At 36.4% G+C, this 10692-nt stretch overlaps 1 long non-coding RNA gene across 1 annotated transcript; it reads right to left on the bottom strand.

Moving 5' to 3' along the window:
- Positions 1–1323: 1323 nt before the first annotated feature.
- Positions 1324–3499, bottom strand: LOC148781290 (uncharacterized). Its single transcript, XR_016058905.1, has 2 exons — positions 2972–3499; positions 1324–1647 (listed from the first exon to the last, which is right to left on the bottom strand). It is a non-coding gene; the product is annotated as an uncharacterized LOC148781290 (long non-coding RNA).
- Positions 3500–10692: the final 7193 nt, after the last annotated feature.

Here is a 10692-nt window from a genome sequence, read left to right as displayed (position 1 = left end):
TTGAATGATATGGGTTTTTACATGTTTTTGTCGTATTTTCATGATGAATTTATGTCCTTAATGTTTGGGAGTAGGTACGGCCGGTTCATTTCTTAAGCCAAAAACAAACAAATATTATGGCATCAATAATAATGATGATGATGATATTTATTTTTGAATGACATGTTTTTTTATATGTTTTTGTTGTATTTTCGTGACGAATTTATATCCTTAATTTTTAAGAGTAGGTACGGCCGGTTCATTTCTTAAGGCAAAGAGAAGCAAATATCATGGCGTTAATAATATTAATAATAATAATGATGATGATAATGACATTAATATTAATCTTAATATTAATATTAATATTATCAATAGTAATAATAAATAAATAAATACATAGATAAATAAATTCATAAAAAGTAAAATATAAAATATGAGAGATTGGAGTACTTAGGCCCTTCTCAATCAGGAATTGCATGCCCCCTAATTCCGATTTGAGTTGATTGATTCAGAATCGAATCATGGATTTTTGAGCAGTTGATGTTTCACCTCTCATCAAAAAGAGGTTTCACGAACATCTTCCATTTTATTTAGTGTTAAGAGACTCGAGTGAATTGCTTAGCCTTGCTATATGGGCTAGACCGAGATACCCCTAGTTGTATATACAACTCAGGGGTTAAGAAAAACTAAAAATCTCAAAAAATTGCAAAAACTATAGGCAGGTTGTATAAAGTTTTTGCATGAGATTTTGATGTTTTTGGCAAAGATTGTGAGTGGTTTTTGACATTAGCCTTATTTTTATATTTTTTTTATATGTTTTAAATATCTCCAACTATAAATCAATTTTTTTTAATTCTAATTTTTTTTTTTTTTACGATTTTAAGCTTATATGAACTTTTAGTTTTTATTTTTGTTGGTTTACTTTTCCTACCTTTTATTTTATTTTTTTCATATTTTTATTTTAAAAAATTCTTGAGCATTTATGTACATGACTTACCCAAGTAACTCTCCTTGGGACAAGGCCAAGTGCTGGCATGAGGTGATTTGCTAAATACTGGCTAGAATAATTCATTGTAATGATTTATTAAAAATATAAAAAAGTTAAAAAGGGATGGTATACAATGAGATTATTTGCCATTTACATAGAGGTCACAAGTACTTATAGCCATCCGATGTGAAATCTGAGAGCTTGTGTGTCACAAAGATCAATAAATTTTTTTTAAAATTTGAGTTTTATTAATATAATAAATGCTACTATCCAATTTCACATCAATGGTCAAGATTAATTGTACCCGCCTTGTACTAGAGGTATCATGGTATACTTTTTAATTTATAGAATAATTAAAAGAATAATTCTCGTTATTAACTTCTGTAAATCCAAATTTCACAACAAAAAAAGTTCTCTTGGAACAAAAGTGGAAAGTAATATGTGATCCATTTAACCACAAAAAAAAGGTCACGAAAGTCATCACCGTGCAATTAACGAGTTGGGTTGGGATGAAGGGCAGTTGGAATCGCCACTGGACAGATTCATGTTCGGTGGCAGCCACCCTCTATCCATCACCATCCAAATCATTCAATCAACAATAACGACCATGACGCCTTTGGAAGAACCTCCATGGACTTCCAACTCGACAGATAAGTGATTCTTCTTAGATGATCAACCACCTTGGTATGGATTTCCAGAATTATTACGTAATCAAGGGTTAAGAAAGGATAAAAAAAAAAACAAGCTATTCACTATTAACCATTTCATCCATTCCATTTATCCTACTTTCACAATGCCCCTTTATGTAGCATCAAGCACACGTTATGAGGGGTCATATTTTGAATTATTGATGTGGAGAGGCGATTTGAGTTTTGTTGCTCCATCAAATCAAGGTGGTTTTAGGGAAAACAAACTATGGTTTTAGGGAAAACAAACTATGTGAGATATGGGTGTTTTTAAATACTAACATCTCATTGTAAACACTATGTGAGATACTAGTAATCATTAATATTAATCTCACTGGTAACGTACCGAGATATTTTTTTTGGCAAAGGTTAAAATGGTAACCTAGTGAAATACTGGTGTTCAAAAATACCGATACCCTATGGCGTGAATTATTTAGTGAGACTTTAGTGTTTTGTTTAGAGTGAGATATTGGTGTATCAAGACACCAATATCTAATTATACCTTAACAACCATGAGATATTGGAATTCAGATATGCTTAGCATCTCACAAGGTGACTTAATGTGCTTAGCATCTCACAAGGTGACTTAATGTGATATTGGTTTCTAAAATAGCATAGTAATTTACTTTGTGAGATATTAGTGTTCAAGAGTACTAGTATTGAGATATTGGTATTAAAAAATATCAATATCTCATAAAGGCGACTTTATTCAAAATATTTTTGTTTTGATGAAATGGCACTATTGAAAATTGTCCTTTCAACAATTTCTAGCATGCTATTGACCCATTATGTCATGTTTTTTTTTTTTTTTTTTAAATTTGGACAAAGGGAGTAGGTGAAATGATAAATGGTGCACTTATAGATGATAGTTTAAAAAAAATTCCTATAAGAATATTTATAAGAATCTTTTTGGTTAAATAATTTCTTTTGGCTTTCTAAAATTTTGATATTGATTTTTGCGACAAGGTTAACAATATTTGCCAAAGTATTTAATAACCACACTTTCTTTTCCTCATACTCTTAGTACCCATTTATAGTTGAAGGTAAAGTAGTTAAATATAGGGAAACATTCATTAAACTTAAGCTACAAATCCCCTTTAAAGCCTAGGCCATCATTGACTGCAACCCTTGCCCATACACTCAATCTCTATGTTTCTTAAATAAACTGTATGTCACACACTTAAACCGACCCAAAACTTCAAAAGACATGATGAGAAATATGAACGAATAACAGGGTATTGGCATGCAAGTATGGAAATTGGTTACAAAATCCCATGAAGTATCTACATACAAGAATGGAAAATTGATTGGGATTTACCATAGAGATGCTTTTTCCCTGACGGTCTCAATCTGAACCACCCTTATTCTTGGAGTCCAAAAGCGTTGCTTATCAGATTTTGTAGCATCCCTCCGAGCATCAACATTGACTGGTTCATCAAGGGGCTGGGAAGAATTCTCCCTGATAATGAAGGGACGGAAACGGAAGATGCCAGGTTCCATTTTCGGAGGGGAGAAACCAGTGTCCCAAAGAGCAATTTGTTTCCCTTGGAAGAGGAAACTTCAATGGGCACATTTTCTATGATCTCGTCCTCGAAGGGCCACACTGCTCTTGTTCCCGAAGAGAAGAGGGACCAGGGGGGATTTCCATGTTTGGATCCACCATACGATCTCTGATAGAAGAGGGAGCAATGGGGATTTTGACATTTGGATCCACCACATGAGGATGATCCTCCACTCCAGATTGGTGAAGGGACCGTAATGTGGCTTGTTGTAAGTCCTCCAAACCTTTCAACCATTCTCTGTCTATTACAATGGTTTGTAGTCTCCTTGCTCTTAGGAGGCCACAGGGGAACTTCTTCAACATTGGACATTGACCTATGTCTACCGACTCCAACGATTCTCAAGATCCCGATACATTGCGATCAAGATCCCTATTTAACGAGAACGTGTTCCATGTAGTTACGGACCGAGATACCGTTTGAATAGGGAGCGAGATCTTGATACATTGGGATCGAGTTCCCTATTTGACTGGAACGGGTTACATGTAAAATGGGATCATGTTAGGATCGCGCTGCCATCGACAACAAGAACGAGATCCCATTAATGTTGAGTCTTGCCCCCATCTAAAAAAATGCCACAATCCTATTTGGCTAGGATCGAGCTCCATTCATTGTAGGATTGTGTTTCGGACAATAGTGGTCTGCGCCCCCATAGCAGAACTCCACTTGTATGAAGAACCCAATTCCATTACACATGGATTCGTGCACCAACTAAGCAGAGCAGTCCATTCCCATACAAATACGATCTCGATTTGGTTAAATTTAGAAACAATTGTTCTATCTAGCAATGGCCCATGTGGCTAGATCCATGCACAACCAATCCTAAATGCCCATGGATTAGTTAGATCTCCTTAATCTAGAATGAAATAAAATCTTCTAATGCTATTAACGATTAATGTTAGTATTGTTCAAATATCATACATGATATGAAAATAAGCTTTATGTTGGCATTTGTATACATGGAAATATATTGTCTAGGATTTGGGTACCATTAGGATGCAACCTAAGTATATATGGTTATTGTTAGGCTTAAATTCGGGAAATGCATAACCGTTATTCTTGGGTTGAAATAACTATATAAAAATTTTACTAAAAATATTAATTTTTATATTTAAATATTATTTTTATTTAAGAAGTTTCTTTTAGAAAGTTATAAAATGGTAAAAAAAATTTTCTTAAATTTCAAAAAAATTATTGTCATAGAAATAAAGGTAATTTTAAATTTATTTATATATATATATATATATATATATATATATATATATATATATATATATATATATATATATATATATATATATATATATATATTGAAGAAATTTAAATCAAAATTTGGGAAGTCATTTATAAATTATATAGTATTTTATAAAATCAAATATATAGGTAAAATTTTATATAAGGTTGCAACCATAAAATATAGAATGCACCCCAAAAATCCATCGGAAAAAGTTGTTTTAAGGTTGAAAAAGTCTCTAATTGATCATCTCAACATCAAGATGTATGAGTGTATGAAAAAAATAAAAACTTTTGGGTGCCAGAAATTGTGCATCTTGCAACATATTATCTACACTGTCCATTTTAAGAATTTTCATATGTTTACAGATCTACTTGATTTTAACAATTTTTAGAGTTTAAAAGTTTTTAATTAAATATGAAAATAGATTTTCAAATAATCCTAAGAATTTTTTACATCAAAATTACATGACATGATAAAATTTGGTGGTCCGTCTTAATTGGATTGTTTAAGGTTGCAACCTTATAGAAGCCAAGCCACACCCAATGATATATGAAATTGGAAATAATAATTTTCAAGGTTGGTATGTTAGGGTAGAACCTGATGGAACATGGGCACAGGTGCACTCGACAACTCAACGTGCGATCTATTTTCTATTGCTAGGTAAGGGAATAGCTCAATGTTTGTTATATTTGCTATTACTTAATGACCATTTTGGTCCCGCGCTACCTGACAATAGTTCAATATTTGTTATACTTAATGACCATTTTTCTCTTGCGTGAAGTAATTTACCCGCCACATGGTGTAATCTATTTACCCTCCCTCTCATCTTGAATTGAAATACAAGCATGTGGGGGAAATCTTGGGTAATTTTTAATAATTTCATTTCATTCCCACTTACTCTGACATACACACAGGCTGTAATTAATAAATGTCCTTGTAATATACAATGACATTACAGTAAAGAAATATCAATTATCAAAAAATCCATAAAGAGATTGAGAGAGAAAAATGTCAATCTTCTTCAGTCACGAATTCATTCGAAGGTTACATAAACCCAAGAGAAACACAATTAGAGAATCATCCTGTTGGGAGGCCTCTGGACAGTTCGCAATCTCTGCGCGACAGACGTCGAAGGTGAAGCTTCACCTAGAATCGGTGGGGTTGCAATCGAAGATTGCATTGGAGTATGGGGTTGCAAACCATGATCATGATGGAGATCTAAAGGGCTATCCTGCTCTTCTACAGTATGCAGGGGAATGACTAGTCTAGTACGTGGTGGGGGAGAAGCCAAATCATCGTCTGCTTCCAAATGCTCATCCATCATAGCTAAGGCATCTATGTCATTAATAAGGTGGTCATCTTCAGAATGAGCATCCCAATTCTTGTAGTTGGTCTTGTAATCAGTCCTCAATCTACTCAATAGCCTATCATTGTAATGAACATATACGAATGACTCAGATCAATCAGCATTCAGCCGATTACGCTTACCACTGTAGATTTAACTATACGTGCTCCAACATCTCTCGGTGCATGAAGAGTTAACGCTTTGAGACAACACCTTAACTGCAACTGAATACAACTCTGAGGCCCCACCACCATACAAGTCCCACCACGATACTGATGATATTGTACCTCTATCAGCTATGGACACCAACAGTGGGAAACTCCCCCTGCTGCCAACAAAATCACTTATTTGTTGTCGTACCCTGCTCCACTCAGCCTCATCCCATACTGTCGCATCAAGAGCATCATGGTAGCACACAAACACCTCAATATCCTGATGGGGCTTCACCCTCCTCTCCCCACCAGGTATAAGTACTAATAACCATTCATGAGAATAATATTTAGGGCTAAGAAGAAAAACAAGACAATGAAGTGGAAGGTTAGCCATGTTCCATTTGGCTACCAATAAGTTCCTGACCTTTTGAAGCAACACTGGATCATCATATAGAGCAAATGATATTCCTCCCAACATGGTATCCATATAATCATGTGCATCTCCAATTATAGCCTTATCATTGTATGCAAACTTTATCATCTTCTAGACTTTCCTTGTGAACCCTAATATTTTTTTGTTTGTTACCAAAAAATTATCATCCATCACTATTTTGCGAACTTCACCATGCTCCGCGCCTTCCCGGCCACGTTTGAGTCCTTCCCAATGGTTGCCCAGGACGAGGGACATGAAGGCGAGCTTCACTTCCTTAAGGCACCTTAACATGATGTAGTGATGACCGAATCTGGTCTTCTTGGATTTTAGAAGTTTGAGTTTCGAAATAGTTCGAAATATGTACAAACACCTTGTGTGGTTGCGTATATATGTCACTACCCTTTTACCCTCTTTGTAATGATCACTAACAAAAGCAAATGTTAGGTGCCTTTTCTTTTATCCACAATATCCTTCATGCGAAGTCTCAATGTGTGAGCTAAGCAGCCTGACCAAAAAATATGGGGATGATGACGTTGAATTATTGACCCAGCTCCCTTCGATACATTGTCAGTCACGACTTGAACGACATTATAAGGTCAAATATTGTCAAAGGCCTTCAAGAGTATATTCGCAATATTCTGACTAGTATGCTCAATTTTGGAGCAATCATAGTCATTCACAAACATAACCTTACCCCCTAATACAACCATTATATTTATCAAGGATTAATTCTTAACATTACTCCATCCATCAGAAATAATAGAAACCCCATAAGTTTGCCATTCATTTCTCAATGCACCTAGCTCACGTTTAATTCGACTCCTCTCTTTTCTAGCAAACTTATCCTCAATCTCTCATATTTAGGAGGCACATAACCCTTGAGAGCATTGTTTATTGCATATATCATTTCTTGAAACCGATGACCCTTCACGGCATTAAAAGGGATTCCATGAGCATAAAAACATCGAGCAATAGCAGCATCGACATCCTCCCTTGCATGAGCATAAAAAATATGAGCTATACTGCCCCTAACCCTTTTATTTGAACTTGTAATATTTTGTGTCAACGTGAATACAGTTTGATCAAGTGACCTCATGTTGTCTTTCCGACTTGAACCAAACAAACATTTAGCCTCAAACTCTTCTAGCCTCAATGCATCTCGTTCGTCTTTTGCTATTTTTGGGCAAAGAAATATCCCCTTAGACTTCTCCCCCGATGAAAGGCCTAATAAATGAGCACGCATATGTACGTAAGAACTTGTAAAAAGGATGTCTCTACAGCTGAAATTATATTTCTATTTCCTCCCCCCTCCTCCCAATTTTGTATCACGACCGACTAAAATAACATAAAGGCGTCTGTGAGGGTTCATCAATCTCTTCATCTTCTACACTCGTATTATCCCCTCCAAAATATTGAATGACATCATCTGGTTCTATAATATTACAAGAAGGGATATACTGCACCTAAACAAGTAAATATTACTATATATCAACACAAGAATATAAACAATTATCGTTATTTATTAATCCCATCTCTCAATACATCTTCTTAGCTCTCATCTTTACCTTATCTCACTAGGCTTCTCTTTCTCTCTCCACCCTCCCCTCACACCATTCCACTCTCTTTATACACCTTTCCTTCTATCCCTAAACTTAGTCGAAGATGTACATATATAATAAGGTCAAGAACGGTCATAATTACATATTATAAAGCAATGATTTCCTTATTCATAACATCTTTACTCTTGAAAAAATAAAACCTAAATACTAAAGAGGTTTTCATACAAAAAATAAAATAAAAGAGATATAAGTGAAGAAAAGTGAAGATGAGATATCAAATGCTCAACAAATTCAAGGTAAATGTAGTAGCCAAATTAAAAAAAACCTCACATAGAAAAGTGACAAGATAAGGAGAGAGATGAGATATCAAATGCACATCACAAAAGTGCAGTCAATAACCTAGTAAAAAAGATACAAAGAGATAGATAGAGAGAGAGAGACAATAGATACGCAATAAAGTGCATTAACCCATAAAGATTTTAAATGAAAAAAATAGATAGAGTGAGAGAGAGGATAAATTAAATGCACAATAAAGTGCAAATATTAAAAGTCAGAAGAACATAAAGATAGAGTAGGAAGGTTCGTCCAAGGGGCCCATAAAAATCTAGCATGAAGGTGGCACCCTCCACCGATGACCACGAACAAGGAGCCTCAAAGAGTCACGGTCCAAAGCTGCACGCACAGACAGGCACTGGCCACCCCCACCCCCTCCCACCCTCCACCAATGATCTCCAAAAAATAGATGAACCGTAGCCGCCACGACACCTAACAAAATCAAATATGGTAGACCCTAAGGCAACCATAAGCCACTCAAAAAATAAGGTGGCATAAAAAAGTAATAGGGACAACTTCAAAAAATAAGGTGACATAAAAAGAACAAGTGACACAACTATTGGTGTTTGAAGAAATTTTTCAACACCATGGGTCCCCGATGTGGAATAAAAGGGAGAAGTCGGTCAATTAATCTTGACAAATAGTGGAATTTTCAACAGCCTCATAATGGCCTCAGAACCAACCAAGATCTTCATTAGGACTCCAAAAAGTCTCCTGCCAAGTTTTGTCGCATTCCGACATGTCTAAGGCAGTGTAGATGAAGAAACAGTTTTGGCAGAATTAGCCTCTAGCGCCCTGAAATGGACCCCCTATAGCTGGAACCCTACTTTCGGAGCATCAAATGGCCGTGGGACCACTGTCATTGGATCCGACATGGTTGAAAACCCTCAAGGGTCAAATTTTAGCTTTAATGGACACTCTATGAAGACGTTATGAGCAAAAGATAGGAACAGAAGGAGCTGGACACTATTCTCATGCGACCACCTTGCAACTAATATCCATTAAACGGACAATCACAAATAGTGATTTGCGACCCTTATATCACACTCGTTCGAGAACGGATTACACTCAAACTTGTTGGAGCGTGTTTATCTCGTCAAGACGAGTGTTTTCATATGTGGCACGTCCCGTGACGATGACCGAGCTAGGAGAAATGCTAGGGAGAAATGCTAGAGAGAAATTCGCGATTCGAAGTCGCACGCTGCAGAAAATCAGCAAGACATCCACCCACTCGAGCTGCCAAATCACAGTGCCCACAAGCCCGATCGATGTGAGGCCTATTGCATCGCGTGTGTAAGGTCCGTGGCTATCACTGGTCCGAACTCCGCTTGCGATGAACTACTGGATTTCACACAAGATCAAGTTGAAGTCACTGTTGATTTCAGCAGCTGAAATCCCAAATTTCGGGCAAAATTCCAAGATGGCCAAAACTTCGTTTGGGCACCAAATCACGTCCCATTTTTTGCAACGTGATCGTGGTAACATGCTCAGTGCAATATAGTGAATAAATCACAGAAAAATATCGACATGAAGAAGCATTATCGATCGAAAGTTTTCAAGATCTATTCAAATTTTAAGTGATGTGATCATGCCTTTAAAGTGTGATTCATGGTTTAAAATCGATATCAAAATGATTGTAGCATTGAGCCCTATGCAATGGCAATCATCTTTTGTTCATTCGGACGCCGGATCGTCCAAGAAGAATCAAGAATGTCTTTAGTTCTCAGCAAGGACTGTTTTGGAATTTTCTCAATTGTTAGGCAGGGCCAAATCAATCTTTTTGCACCCTGTTTTTTTTTTTTATTTAATTCAAAAACGATGTATGTATCATCCATTAGGGTTAGTTTTAAGTAATCCACCCATGTTTTGGCCCTAGTCTATAAATACATGTTATCTCTCATTGTATAAGGACCAAATTCTTGATTAATAAAATTAAAGTTTGCATTGAGATTTCTTGAGCACGTCTTGGAGAGAGAAAGAAGAGAGAGAAAATTTGGTGTGGTACCCTCCTATCTTCGAGGTATTTTTCTTTCTCTTTCCTTATCCTTTCTCTTCGATCTTTCTTTCTCTTTGCTACTCTCTCTTCTCTCTTTTCCCCTCGCTTATTCTTCTCTCTTTTTCTTCTCTGCTGAGTCTTCCTCGAAGGCCATGCACGACAGTGGCAGTGTCGTGTATGCCTCCTTTGTCTTTCTTCTCTCATGGGTTGCAGATGGCGCTACTCACCGGCGTTCGCAGGAATAACTTTTGCAACTTGCACAAGCTCAGATGACGATGCTTTTCATCGTGCTCGAGCCTATCTGGTGTGCCTTGAGCCTATTGCAGATAGTGATACCTATCATCGCCCGTGAAGGGTCGCAACAATGCCTATCGCCACCTGCAAGCTTCTATTGTGCCCTATCCCTATCGCAGATGACGATGCCT

Source organism: Amborella trichopoda, chromosome 7 (genome assembly GCF_054954075.1).
Source record: "Amborella trichopoda isolate Santa Cruz 75 chromosome 7, AtrichopodaSantaCruz75HAP2 v2.0, whole genome shotgun sequence".
Classification (NCBI taxonomy): domain Eukaryota; kingdom Viridiplantae; phylum Streptophyta; class Magnoliopsida; order Amborellales; family Amborellaceae; genus Amborella; species Amborella trichopoda.
The sequence above is the reverse complement of the archived record's forward strand: the minus strand, read 5'-3'. Positions and strand labels throughout refer to the sequence as shown.